General features: G+C 43.4%; 1 long non-coding RNA gene across 1 annotated transcript in view; it reads left to right on the forward strand.

The window, feature by feature from the left end:
• The first annotated feature begins 1,183 nt into the window (after nt 1-1,183).
• The window catches only part of LOC121693143, a 28,286-nt gene continuing 12,503 nt past the window's right edge, over nt 1,184-16,966 (forward strand). The window contains exon 1 of the long non-coding RNA XR_006025423.1: nt 1,184-1,375. This is a non-coding gene — a long non-coding RNA (uncharacterized LOC121693143). The remainder of the gene's footprint in view (nt 1,376-16,966) is intronic.

The raw sequence follows: 16,966 nt of genomic DNA on the forward strand, positions 1-16,966 counted from the left end.
TCATAATTTCCTGGTTGGGTCTGAAAAAGGATGGCAGCACCTGGTCCACACAGCTGTACTTCATTTAGAGAGCAATTTGAAAAGAGCGAGGGGGAGACAAGAGGAGCGCGGCAGCCTTGTCATTAAGGTCTGCAGAATGGCCTCCGTTTGTTCGACACATGGCACGGAGTTAATGCCTCTGAATAGGGAGCCGTCAGCATTGTCGCCATCTCAAAATTCTCTTTAAGTGTTGACAACATGTAGTAAGCCACTCCAAGAAGCGTCAAAAGTCACGTTTCTATAGTGCCTCGTTTAGGCTATCAGAGACATCTTTGCTGTTCATTTTGCTGTCATTTATGAAAGCACACGTGCACATAGGGTTTTTAATTTCAGAAGAATTACGACCTGAGCTGCAGGAGCAGTCACTTTTAAAACAAACTGTCGTGGTGCAGACTAGCTTCCTGGATGCAGTGGAACCTCTCTAGAGGTGATGTAATTGGATTTGACGTGCACATGTGCAAGGGGAGAAAAAATGGTGAAGTACGATCAAAGGCAAGTGCTTTATCGCCACATCAGAGCCCCCACTGCATTTTGTATTCTACCAATCTGTCGAAACAGTCTGACAAAATCCTGTGATGGGGTGGTTTTTTTTTCTTGCTAGCTTTTTCTCCGAACCTCAGTTGGGAATAAGTGATTTAACAGCCAATGAAAACACATCCAAAAAGGTTAAAAAAAAAAACATTTCCAAGCACTAATCAGGTATTCAGGATGCTAAGGAATGACTGCTAAAAAAACAACTGTTAGGATTTGTGTAGGTGGTGTAGAAAGAAAATGTCACCTTTAGGTTTAGGCTTCATAATATTGCCTTATAACAAATGTTTAGCCTCGAAGTGGCCCCCATATGAGCAAGGACGAACTCTTTGCACCTCAGAACAATGGCTCCAGGTGCTCCATTGCAGAAGAAAGGATGCACATGTTCTATTATCCTGTGCTGTCCTTCCCTGATTCTAACTGTTGGTGGCTTTAGCCTCTGGTGTAATACCCTCAATAGACACACACATTTCACACACACACACCTCACAGCTGTCTTCAAAGCAATGGGGCGATGTGGCTCCTCATCATGAGTTTGCAGCTCCCCTGGAAGGCCATGCTGCGTGTTCATTGTTAATGGGATGTTTCGCTCTCCGTCTGCAGGCAGTGCGGGGTGTGGGGAGCACATTCGGGCTTGGATCCGAGGCGAGCGGAGGAGAGAGGACCAGAGCGAAGACACCTGTCAGGTGTGGCTGGCTCGCTCGTAATGGCGCCTCGACTCCCCAGCATCGACCGGCCCCGCAAAGCTGCACGACACAGATGAGTCAGAAAACCTCTGAATCGCCAACAACGCACTGAATTGATGGTACATCTGCAACAAGCTTTGCACACACACACACACACACACACACACACACACAGACGCCTACAAACGCTTGCCCTTGTAAATGGAGACACACCATCGTTTTCTGTGGCATTCCAAATCTCAGTTGCGCCAATGTGGGTTATTACAGTTGTTTTACCACCCTGCCCTGAAATGCACTATTACTTGGTGCCAATCTCATGTTTATGGACAAACACTGACATCACCCATGTGATTCCTCCCTCTACATGTGTTCCAATGACACTGAGGAAACGCTTAAACCAACTAACTTACACAGCAGCTTTATGCAAACTTCAGTAAGTTTCACACTGGGTGTCGCAGTACTTCAGGGCTGTGTGTGCACGCCTTGCACGTGCACTAGTTTGTTTCACTGTGTGTGTGTGTGTGTGGATGTGTGTACGTGTGTGTGAGCGTGTGCGCGTGCACGTTTGTGTGTGTGTGTGTGTGTGTGTGCGGGTCACAGGGGGCGCCTGGCTCCTCTCAGCCCTCCTGTCACACGCCTCTTGCCCAGGCTGTGTTCCGAGGCCCGGCTCGTCGGCAGCAGATGCGAGCCCTCATGTCAGAACCAGGCAGTGGCACCGTGGCGCCGCGGTCCCGCTCATACCTCATTGAGCCATTTCCCTAGCAGATGGCTCTCTGCTGCGGGCGCTCCTCTTCCCGATAATTACCAGCCTTCACTACAGATGGAAATGTCAGTCAGCCTCACAGGTCCCGCTTCCTGCCATTGCCTCCGTCCACGGCCCCTTCTACCTAGGCGCGGCGCTGCCAACACTCACCATGTGTTTCGTGACTGCTGACTAGGCAGGCAACAAAAGAGAAATCTCTCTCATGAATATTCATGCAGGCGGATGTTAGGTGCGACTGACTATCCACTACACAGTTGGTCAGGTTTTGACACACCGCTTTTTAGTCGTTCCGATTTCGGTCTGTGAAAAAGGGGGGCCATCAATAACAAAAAGACATCTTTTCGGGCACATTGAGAATGACCGCTTTGTTGAAGTGCTGAAAGTTGAAAGTGTACAATACTTTGACATTAGAGGGGCGTGACGGCATATTTAGTAGATTAGGATAACTGTGTTTGCAAAATGGATTAATTCTAACAGATGCCAGGACTAACCCCCACTTATCTATGATAAGGTGACCAGATGTCCCAGCTTGGCAAAGGCACACTATGAGTTTTATTACTGTAGTCCAAATTATCCCCGGAGATACTCGGCAAAGCATTAATGGATAATCTACCTTAGCTGAGAACAAGACAGAGGCAATTGCCTTGATACTTGTTTGTGTTAGTGTGTACATGGAAGTGTCTTGTAAGTGTGAAAGCTCAAGCAGATTAAACTGCACAAATACTCCAATTGTCAATGGAGTGTCACTTCCAGACCAGGGTAAATATTTTGTATCTCCACACATTTTTAAGTGACTTAAAGAAGAAAGAAAGGCTAGACTATCATAAAATATTATTTTTATGGATACTTGCCATACTTAAGGAAAGTATGTTAGAGTCACAAACAGGTTGTATATTCTATGATATAGCAAAGTAATAGCCTCCTGCAGTCAAAGGTTCAGGTGGCTACAGCAGAGCAGTGCCAGCACCAAAGGATTCCAGTGTGCATGTCCAAAGTCTATGGCACTCAGCTTTGAGATTGATAAGAAGGATGTAGAGTGTTGATGTTATTCTGGTAGTCAGCCAGTTGTATAGCATTTTATGTTGTTATTACACACTGACTTTCCGTTGTTATTAATTGATCTCTAATTCATAAAACTATGAGTGATACAGACCTCACTGGGACTCCCCCTTGTGTGTATGTGTATTTGTGTGTGTGTGTGTATGTGTCACACTGAATATTATATTGTAGGGAATTCTGTGGAAACATGACTGATTGTGTTATGACTGGATATGTCACTGAAACTCCCTTCATCACATACAGTAGATACTCTGCATTCTAGGACCTCAACCCTTTTTCTTCTTAGCTTGTTATTTTGCTTGGCAAACACATTTATTTCAAAGTAAGTTTAAAGTAATCAGTGTGATATCAGACTTTCACATCAAGCCATTACACCTTAGTATGTAGTTCCTCTTTAACACTTTAATTGCTATATTTATCTCCTTAACATGAATGGCAAATAACAAATGTTTTTCCCAGGTCTGGCTGGACACTGAAAGGCAATATGCTTTTGCATGCGACACTACAAATGCGAGTTCTAGTCAGACTTTGTATTTCCAGAAGCGGCGACACAATCCAATACACAGGAGTTGAGTCATACAGGAAAAGTTGAAATGACTGCAAGCTCTGCTCTCTGCAGTGCACCAGCACTGGCTGCTTACAGAAGTCTGTAGTGCAAAAACTGTAGTGCAACACACACAGCAGTAACCTCAGGAAACCAGCATTGCATTCACTGAGTGTATTAACAAAGTCCTCCCACACAATTTTCTAACGCATCATATTTATCAGCAATCTATGTCACACTCCTGAGATGCTAGACTTGCCTGGTTGGTTAAATCTGTGTCTCTCAGCATGACAACTTACTTCTATATGTGAGTTGGAAACTCATATGCATCATTTGATGAATGGTTTTCTTTCATGTCATTTTAGTTTGCCAGATTACCCTGCTGTTGTATAGAGCTTTATTATTGTAGCTATTTACATGGACTAGTTGGAAAACAAACTTGGGAAACAACATGTGATGCAACGCTCGAGCAATGCACATTAAGAAAAGAACAGTCCTCAAAAAGGACATGACAACCCTCATGTTGAGATAAATCATGTCAGCTGTAGATTACATACTTGTTCACTTGTTTTCAAAGAGCATAAGATATGTTTGCACACAGCCACCTGCACTGTTTTGTTCAGGTAGAGTTCTGACCCTGTTTCTCAAATACTTTTACAAGTAATTAATCCATGTCCAAAAGCTGCAAATTCTAATTAACTTCCAAAAACTTCAATTCAACATATAGCTAATTTTTCACAGGTAAAGGATTTCACATTTCGGCACAAATCTTGTACCACCCTGAGTGTCTCAAGGAAAAAGTCTACCTTTATAAATCGCTGAAGCTTTCATATTGATTCAGTAAGAAGCCGCAATATTTATGTGGCTTGCATAAATACAAATATAAATAATTCCTTGATTCATATACACATATGCAGATTTAAAAAAGGGGGCTTTTAGTTAATATACTGATTCATTGGGTGACCTTTCATCATTTCCTGAGTCGAGTACCAATATGTAAATTGAATTATGAATATTTCCTTTCCACATCTTTCCATGATTATTATGATACTTAAGTTTTGCGAAACTAAATTAGTGTGAATATAGCCATCAAACCAAACCAAACTAACTCTAAAGTATGCATTTCTGTGATTATAGTGTTTATCACTACAAGATTGTGATAAAATGATTGATGTTACAGATTTCTGTCGGCTGATGAAAAGAGGATGTCCATCTTATATCTCATATTGAAATGTGTTGACCTCATTTCAGTTCTGACCATTATGGAAATTGCATTAGTTCAGATGAGTAACATGAGTGCAAAGGCCACAGCTCTGCTTACAGCCAAACGCAAATTTGCACTTAAAAGCTCTTTGCCAAAGACAAAAGAACAGGTGTGATGCCCTTGACAGAGTGCTTTATTTTTTTCTGTGAAGCAGAAAGTTGCTGTCACACCTGTTTCATCTTGTTTTGTTTATTTATTTATATATTTATTCATTGCAGTTTGCACCCGGCCAAGCTAGTGTAGCCCTGCAACAATTATGTACAGCTGACGCTGTCGCCATTAATTACATCTTTGACGACTATCCTCTCATCTCAAGCTACGTTTTGTCTAAGGCCAACACAGATCTCCTCCCTCACACTTGTCTGACGTGGAAATTCATGAGATGAGTAGATTTCCATTATGTGACAACCTTCAACTCATTGCCGTAAATATCGATCATGTTGTTCCGTGATTCCGTGAGCTCCTCGCGAGTTACTGTATCGACCATTGCTGTACCTGTGCTATGGCCTCCCGTCCAGGGCAAATTCCACTGACCTTCAGTAGAGTTTTTTTTGATCAGTGATCGACTTCATGCTCGCATGATTTTGAGTAATCACATTACTTGATGAATCTGTTAATTGCACAAGAGGGGGATTTACAGTTCACTCAAATGTATTGAAGCCCAACATTTTACAGCTTTTATCCATGGGAAAGCCTAAAATAATCTACTACCTGATGTTTAATATTTATGAGCGGTTTAGAGTATTATGTTGCATGTGAGGTGGCTGAAGAGATGTTGACTTTAATCTGACCACTGACCATTGTTTTATGGATTTAAGTGAAACTCCTACAGTGTAAGTGTAGAACCAAGAAACGTGATGTTTTAAAAAAAAAATAGTTTGTGATCCATCTGCTTCTGCTGAGTGGGAGTGCAATAACAATCATCTGAAATGGCTGAAGGCATCTGCTGTCTCTGCCTGTCATGTCCATTTTTAACCAGTTAGTTATATGTATCTGGTACTCCATCACTCGTCATGTTTTTCTTATCAAATAGGAGCCAAAATGCAGCAATTATTGTATTTGTAAAAAGTTCCATATCCCTGTAATTTCTTTTTTGTACAAATTATAACTAAATGTGCAGTCAACTTCTCAGCAAACATTGACATGTAGTTTTACTTTTTTGTAATCAGAAATGTTCTATAAATGTTTGAACATGGTATACAGTGGCCAAAAAGTCAGAAAAGAACAGTTTTGTCATCAAAATATCACTACAGAGAAATTGTAAGAAAATATAAACTATCCTCCTCTAAATGTTGCTACTTTATTGAGGCCTAGAAGTGCACAGACGCGGAAAGCTAGTACTTAATCGGGCTCTGCAGAGAGAGAGAGTGTTGGAGAGAGAGTGAGGGAGAGCTAGGTGACCTTGTTACCAGTTGGGTTGAATTGGACAGGCTGGTAGGAGGTTCGTGTCTACGGGGAAGGACAGACAGATGCTCGCTCTTTTCCCAGGGTGAGACATCTCGCCTGGTGCAGGCAGCAGACAATCTGGCCTGAGCAGCTGTAACCCTAATGATCACTGGTGGCGCTGCACCTGACCGGCTTAACGCTCGCCCGCACCCCGGCCGCCAGTCTCCTCTTTGACCTACACGGGCTCCAAAACTCCAGCTCAAAAACAAGCACTCTTCAAAAAGTGACAGCAGTTGTAGCAGCAGTTGTAGCAGCAGTGGTAGCAGGCGCAAAAAAAAAAATACTACTCCTCTCCTCCCTTCCCTTTCCCTATGCTTTTAGGGCGAGGGGAGAGAAGCAAGAGTGTGTGTGTGTGTGTGTGTTTGTGTTTCCCCTCTCGTCCCCCTGATCCTGTCTGAGCTGCTTATCTGCCTGCTCCCACACCTCTCTCTGGTGCCCTGGCGCCGGCTCACGTCCCCAGCAGGGTGGTTCCTTAAACAGCCAGGGACCGCCGGTGACGCCGCGACCGTGCCGCGACACGCCGCACCACGCCGTCCGCCACTAGCGTGCTAACCTGCGCGGGGGGGGGGGGGAAAGGAAGCAGGGACTTTCTTTCGGATGTGTTCAGGGCTCTGATCCTTCCCCCTGTGCGAGTGCCGGGGTCTGTGTTTCCTCAGCCGTACAGTAGGATTAATTACACGCCAGTCATCGCCGGGTTACGCTCCTGAAACACAGCAACATGGGCCTTTTTTTTTCTCCTTCTTCTTTTTGCGAATGCTCTCACTTGACCTCGGCGTGTGAAGCCTGCAAAAGATTTCCTCCTTTTGACACATACTGTTGACACTTACACGGCACACACTGTGCTTTTGGTTCTGCTCGCAGGCTGTAAAGTGCAATGGTGCTGATTCATTCTGGATTAAGTATTCCATGGACCTTAAGAGTGTGGCTGAGCACTTTTTGACATACATCAACAAAGTCTATTACTATTAGTACTGACACTAATAAAATATACCATATACTTAACCCACAGGTCATTGATACTTATACAGTTATAATGATTACCTAATGAAGCTTTAATTGTGCATTAAGTTGATGCATTTTAGCCATATAAATTATATCAGATTGAGTTTTATGGTGAGGGTGAAATTGGTTCAAAACCAAAACTTTGAACAAGAACTGTGCTGTTGAGGTCTTGGATCAGTGATTTCAAAAGGGGGTGCTAGTTAGCTTCTTTGAGCACTTTCCTACTACTTGTGAAAAGCCATTGCATGAGAGCATTTTCCTGAAAGAGCCCTGCTATCAAATGTGCAGCACAGAAAATGGAGAACCTACCTAGATATATTAGGGGAAATATGCATTTAAACAAGCAATAAAATATAATGAACCTCCTATTTTATACTATGGTGCAATAAAAGGAAGTGTTTATGTGTATTATATACTGTAGCTGCTATTGAATATAAATTACATTAAATACAATCTATAAGAGATATTTCAGCCGTTAATCCTCTGCAATCGTAAGATAAATCGTAGAGGCACTTGAAAATTCATAAGCTATTTCACAATAAGCTGTAATTTAGAGCACATGGGATCCATAAACAAGTTTTAGTATTCTCCATATCCAAACATGCTCAGAGATCGCACACCAGTCTTGCAGCATCGCGACAAAGTACAACAGGGCCAATGTTTGGAGGTCGGCGCTGGCCAAGAATGTGGTGTAACTGCTGGTCTGTGTATCCGTCCTCTCGGAGAGTGCCTGTGACACAGACATTTAGCAGTCATTCTGACCGCCGATGCTCGGCTCAGAGCTCTGAGCTCCGAGAGGCGACCGGCGACAGGCGTGGGTTTTTTGTTGCATGGCACTCAAAGCCAGCTCCTCGCCATACGATCCAAATGGAGGCCTTTCATTGTGTGTATTGTCATTCTGTGCTGTCAATCTGTTATTTGTGACAGTCGGCGTTCAGGCGTTCTGGCTCTCCCTTGTGTAGATTAAACAGTTCAACACACGAGCATATGGAGGAGAGAACAAAAAGTAATAATCCACCCCCCTTTTTCCCCTCCCAGGCTGAGATCAATGATCATATGACCTTTTCTCCAAACTCCCTCTTAGGCCACAGAATTTGTTGTCGTGGTTATTGTTGTTGTTGTTGTTGGTACAGCTGCTGTTTGTCAACAGGCAGAATCACACAGTGACACTCATCCCTAAGAGCAGCACTCCACAAGCAAGAGAGGCACAAGACTCTGGAGCCAGAGTCTGCTGCCACATCAGAGTGTTGACACGGTAACAGCCTGGGGGTGGGATTGGAAGTTGGTGGTGGTGATGGGGGGTGGGGTCCAGCATCTCTGTCATGTTTATCTGTTGCTAAGATGAGGGCTGTGGAGAGAGAGGCTGACAGAGCAGTGGGCAGGCTATGATGATCAGAAACAGGGTGAAGAAGAGAGAGACAGCGCCCTGCACATTTATTGGCACTCGTGGTAAAGTTGAGTATCAAGAGGAATAAAACTCCTGTCAAAGTTGAGTATCAAGAGGAATAAAACTCCTGCCAAAGTTGAGTATCAAGAGGAATAAAATAATCTTTTGGTGATTTATGTTGTTTTTCTCAGGATAAAAAAATGAGGAAAAATACAACCTTGAAGGGAAGCAAATTTATTCTGAGAAAAAACAATGTATCATATAAATATATATTTTTTTTTTACAAAAACACACATACCACAACTATTGGCACCCCTATAAATTATTATAAACAATATGTAACTGGATCTTTTTACCCATTTATATAAAAAACTTTAAAACAATATTTTGTGATCTCCTGTTCTAAGTATAGAAATGTCCCATAGACCCATGTTAATCTTGCCCCCATGCACAATGAGGAAGATGGTAAGAGAGGCTAGACATTGAAAGGACTGGAGAGTTACAGAAGAAAGTAGCATCTTTGAATCACCAAGTCTCCAAAAATGTTCAGAAGTGACGCCCATGTTAAGCCTTTCTTGTCATTTAATTACAAATGTAAAAGGCTGCAATTGCTCACTGTTATTGGGTCTTTGGCTGGAATGTAGTTCTATGGACAGATGAAATGAAAATTGAGCTTTTTGTCAAAAACACTCATGGTGGGTTTGACATACATCTGACTATACTAACTATATCTACTAAGAACCCCCTGCCTACTGATAAGTATCGGTCTGGGATGTTCTGGGGCTGTTTTTATTCCGAAGGCCCTGGGAACCTTATTAGGGTGCATGCTATCATGACCTCCATGGAATACCTGGCCATTTCCAATCCAAATGTGCTAAACTAAAAGTGGGATCATCCAGCTGGTCAATGAACCAAAACATATGTCCAGATCAACACAATGGCTTACTGAACACAGAGATTCTGGAAAGAGGAATGGTCTCTATCCCTTTCGTTATATTCTCCAACTTTATGGCTCGCCACAGGAGAAGAGTAAAAGCTCTTTTACTGGCAAGGGGGGGGGGGGGGGGGGGGGCTTTGCAGTTTATTAAATAGAGGAGTGTCAATATTTGTGGCACATGTGTTTTTTGTTAAATAATATTTATTTCTTTATGATTCATTGTTTTTTTTTTATCAGAATAGATTTGATTGCCTTCAACATTTTCCCCATTGTGTTCATTGTGAGATTAAGATACATTTCCAATAGATGATTTTGTATAACTCTTTGTACTCAACCTTACGTGGGCTGCCCATAATAGTGGATGGTGCTGTATAGAGAGAGAGACAGAGTGAAGGACAGAAGAGATAGAAAGGAGATGACCATTGAAACAGAGAGAAATGGAAACAGGACCGCGTATGTCGCCGTCCGGTCCCCAAGACAGAAGCCAGCACTTGAGAGAGCGCCGGCCGCCAGCGAGAAGCCGTCTGGCTGCAGCTCTTTTATCAGACACACCTCACCATGCCAGTGGAGCCCTGCCACCCGTCAACCACCAGCACACAACTCATGACCAAATTAGACCCCAACACACACACACACACACACACTCAGAGACACACTTAGATGTACAAAGACCTCATACACTGATACATGTACATAAACTCATAACACAGAACACAGTGAGATTAACATACAATATGCACACAGCTACACATTCAAACTCAGACACACACATGCATACACACACACACACACACACATACACACACACACACTCAGACACACACAGGTTGTTATCTGACTATGGCCACTCTGGCAGGCTGGAATCAGTCCTGTGCGTCCTGCTGCACCTCTCTGAAGGATCCCAGGCCACAGACCATGTCCTCTCCTGAGCCTCCGCAGGCACGAGCTCCAGCTAGCCCAGCGCTGGGAAACAGCCCTGGCTTCCTTTTAAGGCCGCAAGCTCTTGGCATCGGCGTATAAATATATACCAGCAGAAAATGGTGTGCATACGTCTAGAGAAACCAGGGTGGAAGGCGGTGCGAGTGAAATATGGATCTCGATTTTCATCTAAAGTGAAATAAAAACAGAGGGTGGCAGTGGAGGAAAGTAATGGTTCTCGCCGAGGAGACTCACTGGTATTTGCCTGCCTCATTTTCAAATGATAGCAGATGTGTGGCTTGACCTCCTAACATTGCGTGATGAACGGTGTACGGTTTTAGAGCCTGGCAAATGGCTGCTTAAGTAACACTGCGGATCAGAATAGCCACTACATGTGAGTTTGGGCATGACTCACGCATATTCTGCGTATGACGTCTTTAGCGAGTTGTAAGCACAGCGCACAGAAGGCCAGCGACAGAAACACACTCTTGAGTTTATCAGATGGTGGAGAGGAGGACACACGTGAGACTGGGCAGCATGTGGGTGGACTGACTTGGTTTTTTGGGTTGGGGCTAGTGGGAACGCGACACACACACACACACACACATACACCCTTTCTGTCGGACAGTCCACAGAACCAGAGCAGGAGGCGACAGCTCACTACAGCTATGGGCAAAGGGAGCCAAAGACTACAGCTGACAGACTGTGCCAGCCTGAACTGATCGCTTCCATCCAAACATAAATAAAGTCTCTTTGGCATCCCAAGTCCTGTCCACAAGCGCCGACTGTGTGTGCCAAGTTTTTTTTTTTCCCCCACTTCCTCTTGTGTAGTTAAAAACAGGAATTATTTTATAAAATGTAAAGATATTGCCACCAGGGAACTGATTAAATGCAACTTGCTATATGTTTAAAGTAGGTATTTTTGGGAGCAGTACAGTAGTGTTCGAGGCTTCTTCACACACACGTAGCTGACAGGCCCACGAGGTGTCAGTGCAGCTGCTGAAGGAGCCTTTGAATCCAGGTTCAGAGTCGCATTCTGTATTTTCCTGTTTTTTTATTTATTTTTTGACACAACAGAGCAACTGTATGAAAATTTGACTGAAGCAACTCTTGGATCAGCGTCTCTGTACATTTGTGCCAGTGTTCACGGTGATGATGAGCGATTGAAGCGCGTCCGTAAACTTTAATCATCTCCGGCAAGTCAGAAGGAAGAGTCGACGAGGAGGCCCCAAGACACAGCGAGATTTATGGAGAGGCTGTCGGCTCCTGTCACGTATTAATGACGCCGTTTTCCTCGTATTTACTCATGCATTATGGGTGTTTCCGGAGCTGTCTGTTGGGCCTTGCTGGCGTCGTTTGCCGATCTGTTGTTTTGCGTGGCCTCCGGCGCGTCGACACGTCAGGGGCCCAAAAATAAATGGGTCTGCTCACGGGCCAGAGCTGCAGTGGCTCTTAAGCAACACTCATACCGCTGATGGCGCCCTAACCCCAGGACACTGGAGCGAGAGAAAGGGAGGAAGGAAAGGGGAGGAGGGGAAAAAACCTCACATCACCATGGCAACACAGCACTTTCTGCGCCAAGAACTTGACCTGCTCCTTCGACAAGCAGTCAGTCTGCCAAATGGGCTTCTCTCTCCCTTTTTTTGTTCCTCCGCCTTTTCTCAAGGCTTCTGTCTAAGCTCAGATAGCCTCTCACATGTAGCGCCGGAGAAAATAAAACCTGTAATCTCCGGTTATATTTCCCATCCTATTAGGATTCGGTTGACTTTAATACGGCAAGATCAAAGTTCTGCAGAAAGTGCAAATCACCGAGTGGAAGAATCGGCTGCAGCAAACCACTCTCCAAAAGTGTCTCACGCTCACACACATTTCTAAATATGCGTAATTATTCGAAGGTGGCCTCTTAAGTATGCCTTAGTAATACAGGCTGCTTCTGTCAGCAGTGAGCCCCCCCCCCCCCCCCCCCCCCCTCACAAAAAAGCCTCTTGCCCAGGCTTTTTAGGGAGAGTGGATTCCACAGAATAGCATAGAGTTTCCCAGGACACCGGCACAGTTGAAATCCAACTCCTCTCGGCTGAGCTCAGCTGAGATGGAGGCTAATGATTCCTCTGATCTTGGGGTAATTCTTCCGGCTCCGGCCTTTCAAGCCCTATTGCAGCCCATCAGAAGGGAAGTAACACATTAGAAGAAACAATCAGAGCCCCATCCCTTTCCCTCTTCCCCTTGTTAGTGTCGTATATGTGTTGGACCAGATAGAGGGATAGAGGCCATTAACACCAGTGGTCTTTTTGTCCGTTGATAAGGCCTGACGGATGAGGTGGACTGCTGACCTTTCCCGTGGATAGAGACAGGGGAGTTAATGGTGCACTTCTCTGGCCTCCCACTCCACAACCCCCCCCCCCCCCCCCCCCCCCCACGCCCACCTCACCCCACGCTCGTTCTCAGACATGCCCTTGGTGAATCCATTAGCACATCAGAGCACTGGCTCCACACTGGAGCCAGATATAACCACATCAATACCACATCCCAAGGCCCCACCGGCTGTGGTGGACGAGCGCTGCTCTTCACACACAAATGCCAAGGTTTTATTAAAAACCTGCCGTTATCATTTATTTTCCCTGAAATTAAACTTTGCCGATGATAATCAGAGATGTTTCAGGTGCGCGGCATGTTATTAAATTCATTTGTCACCCACTATCACACTACTTTGTGAAATGAAAGAAAAGTGATTAAGAGATTATCTTGATGAAAGCTAACAAGTAGAACTGGTTGTCTTTTTCCCTGAAAAGAGAATAGAGGCTGAGATGTACCGCAGTGCAGGTTTGTGCTGCTCTTGAAGTCATCCATAGTTTGCGTAATGGCAGACAGGAGAAAATGCGTGTAATTGTAGAACATCAGTTGACATCGTCTTGTTGCACTAATGCAATAACAATGAGCTCACAGCCGGGGAGCCCAGCCAGCCCCACTGGGTTTGTTTTCATTGATATCATTTTGAATGATGATAACATGGTGATTGATTGAAATGCAACACGCTTGTTTTCATTCACCATCTCGTTTGCCTCGGCAAAGATCAAGGAGCTTGGCAGAAGTCGTGTGCAAATTAGTAATTAAAGTTTTACATCGCAAAACAAAACACTCTCGATGACTTTATTCTGGGCTTTAGTCAGAGTTACATCAGACTTGGCAAATACCTCTTGATTAAACTACTGTCAGGTGATAGAAAGTGCTGAATTGCAAGCTTAGCATCCTCAACTATTTTGGCTGTTAAACAGCCAGAATCAGGCATAAAGCATTTGTGTTTCTGTTTAGAGTGTGGTTGGTGTGTGACAGGAAAAAATGTTTTATTTGACAGCTTTAAGGTTTTTTTGGCATCACTCTCTCTGGCAGTATTTTCTCCACAATTATTTTCTCAAGTGTTTTTAATCATCCACATTTCCACAACTCTTTGAAAACAATATTGTTGGATCACTGCAAAGCTAGTACTGGGGTGTTAAAATCTTCACTGCAGTGACTTCCCAGTATCTCACAATCCTTTTTACACCAGCAACGTAACCTCCAATATGAAAAATGACGTACTGCAGGACAGGGTGAGGTCAGCCATGAAATGCAATATAATAGGAATAATGTCGCAGATGTCTGGTAACTCGGGAGCCCAGCCTTACAGAGCTTTACTGCTAGGCAGCAGCAGCCTTGGAGGGTAGAGTACCGCCTGATACATGGCAGGTGTACTTCCTGTTTTGTAATTAGAAACAAATTAGGTTAAAGTGCTTTTTTCGACAGACCACAGAGGGCCAGTGCTCCCTGTGCCTCGAGGCGCTCCAAATTACACTGGCGACACGCTGGTACCATAATGGAGAAAAAGCATGTTGACGGCCGCTTAAGGAAACCATCAGAATTGAGGGAGGGAGAGGGAGAAAAGCTGCACCTGGAAATTTCATAGAACAATTTTTTTGGTCATAATTAAAGTTTGCGTGATTTTTGTCTGTGGTATAAAAGGGATGGATGGACTGAAAGGGATGGTCGCCTCCACACAAAAGGGAGGTCTTGATAGTTTGTGAGGTAGAAGCTTTTTCCCTCCCCCATTTGTGTGTGTGTGTGTGTGTGTGGGTGTGTGTTAGGCCTAATTGAACACTGATGGATTTACATTAATTTCCTTCTCACACCTGCCTCCTTTATTTTGCTTGAAGATAGTGCAGGAGAGCACAGTGCCTCCAGACCATTATGGCTAATGGAGGGCTCGGTGCTGGGGGGCTTCTGAGGGAGAGCATCCCATCACCATAGAGAACACTTCCAACCATTCACCAACCATCTGTAGCCCGGCAACAGGGCTACCTGAGAATTTTAAAAATGTAAAAAGACTCTTTGTTTCCTGTTCAGGAAATCCATGGAAACAAAAAACTGGGGTCATGCTGTGCATCTTGATGTTAGTGTGTATCTTTTTGTGCGTGCGCGCTCGTTTATGCAACGTCACCTATGCTTAGATGGTATTTAATGGACTTGATCTATTAATGCTCTCGACAGGGCTGTTGATATATTGCCGCATACCATATTGATTAGGTAACCAGTTGCATTCATTTTGTCATCATTTGCATTGATTGCCCTTACCTGCAATATGGAAAACACAATATGTGCACTCTGTTAAATTATCATAGAATTCTTATAAAATAGCTATGATTTGAATTGATGTGGTATGAGAAGAATTTGTTATATTTAATGAAAGTCATTTATATTGTGCAAACATACATCAATGCATAATTCCATATTACAGTATTAAATTCAAATCAAAGGTTAATGCTGATTTTGCGAAAAACAGATTATGCCCAAATCTGGACACCATTTGGAAGGATATATATAAATTCCTTTTGAATACAGAATACATCATGGTCTGATAAACCTGTCAGTGAACACAGTGACACAGATTGTCGATGCTAAGGTTGAATATGTATGGCTTGTTTATATTATCTAGTTATCTATTATCCCATGGGATTATTAACTTATTCAGTTCATTAGTCAACATTAGCAAAGCATTAATGTTAAGTGCCATAGGAAATGCCATATGACTGTTAACCACTGCAATTAATGCAAATTAATGTTACTTAATGGAACCTTAATTTAGCCTTACCTTACAACTTTATGTATTTTTGACATTTAAATGGTGGTACGCCACTGACAGGTTGGATAGCTGTCAGGGCTGTCTGTTTTGCACCTCATTCTTCAAAATCAAAATAAGAGCTACATTATCAAATGTCAAATGTGATTGAAAATGGGTCTGGGGAGGCTTCGCTCCTTCTGATTTTCAAGGGGCATAACCAGCAGTGAAATTAAATACAAATTATACTCTTACCAAAGCTTTTCCAAAATACAGCATATATTGTGTCGTTTAACACTGATGCCCTCAGCACAGCCATCGGTAGTGTTAAAACCATTCTTCTCTGCCGGTCATCAAATAAAGCCTGGCCCATGCTGGATAAGCGGTTCTGGTTCCTGGGTTTTGGTGATTCAGAGATGGGGTTGAATATGATGGTCGCCAGACGCACCTGCTGAGCAAATTTAAAGCTGATTCGTCTGGGTTCACCCAGTGATGGTCGCCAGACGCACCTGCTGAGCAAATTTAAAGCTGATTCGTCTGGGTTCACCCAGGCTAACATAAATATTTCCCTTGTTTTAAATTGGCAACATCAATATGTATTTGAAAATTCCGGATAGACTATATATAATGCTCAATGGGCTGATGGATTACTTTTTACTTTTCATAAGTAAAGTACATTATTTCCAAATGTACAGTCTGTTAAGAGGGCTACCCTGACATTATGTTGGACTGAGGCCTTGATCCTGAGCTGAGGAAGGTACCCACTTCTGCAATGTATGACTTAGAAAGATGACTCAAAATGCTTTCATTTTGGTTCTTTGCTGTCTGTCAAAGAAACAATACAGACAACAAAACATGTTTGTAAATGAATGTCTACAAGACAGCTACTGTTGTGTCTGAGGCCTTTACAACTGAACCCTTGACCAGTACAGTACAGAATACAGCAGATGATTTTTCAGGGAGACAGAGTTGATAAGGCAGTCATCACTGACACAGCAATGGTGGTGATGAACCTAATGGTCAGAAATAGAGGTACTCTATTGTATATAAAGTCTTGTCATGTCATGCAATGTCTTTTTAAATCTCTGTTATTCATATTAAACAAGGCAACGATTGACATTAAATGTATGACATAAAAAGATATATATAATTAAGAGTCTAGGGGCCCTATCATGACATTCTAAAGTGCATCGTCACTCGTCAAAAGTCTATTCAAATTTAGTAGGATGTCCAGTTCACATTGGGAGGGGTTTCGTTATCAAAAGTGGAGCGCATGGCGCAACAAGGTGTTCCTAGGTTTT

The sequence above is a fragment of the Alosa sapidissima genome, chromosome 19 (genome assembly GCF_018492685.1).
Source record: "Alosa sapidissima isolate fAloSap1 chromosome 19, fAloSap1.pri, whole genome shotgun sequence".
Classification (NCBI taxonomy): domain Eukaryota; kingdom Metazoa; phylum Chordata; class Actinopteri; order Clupeiformes; family Clupeidae; genus Alosa; species Alosa sapidissima.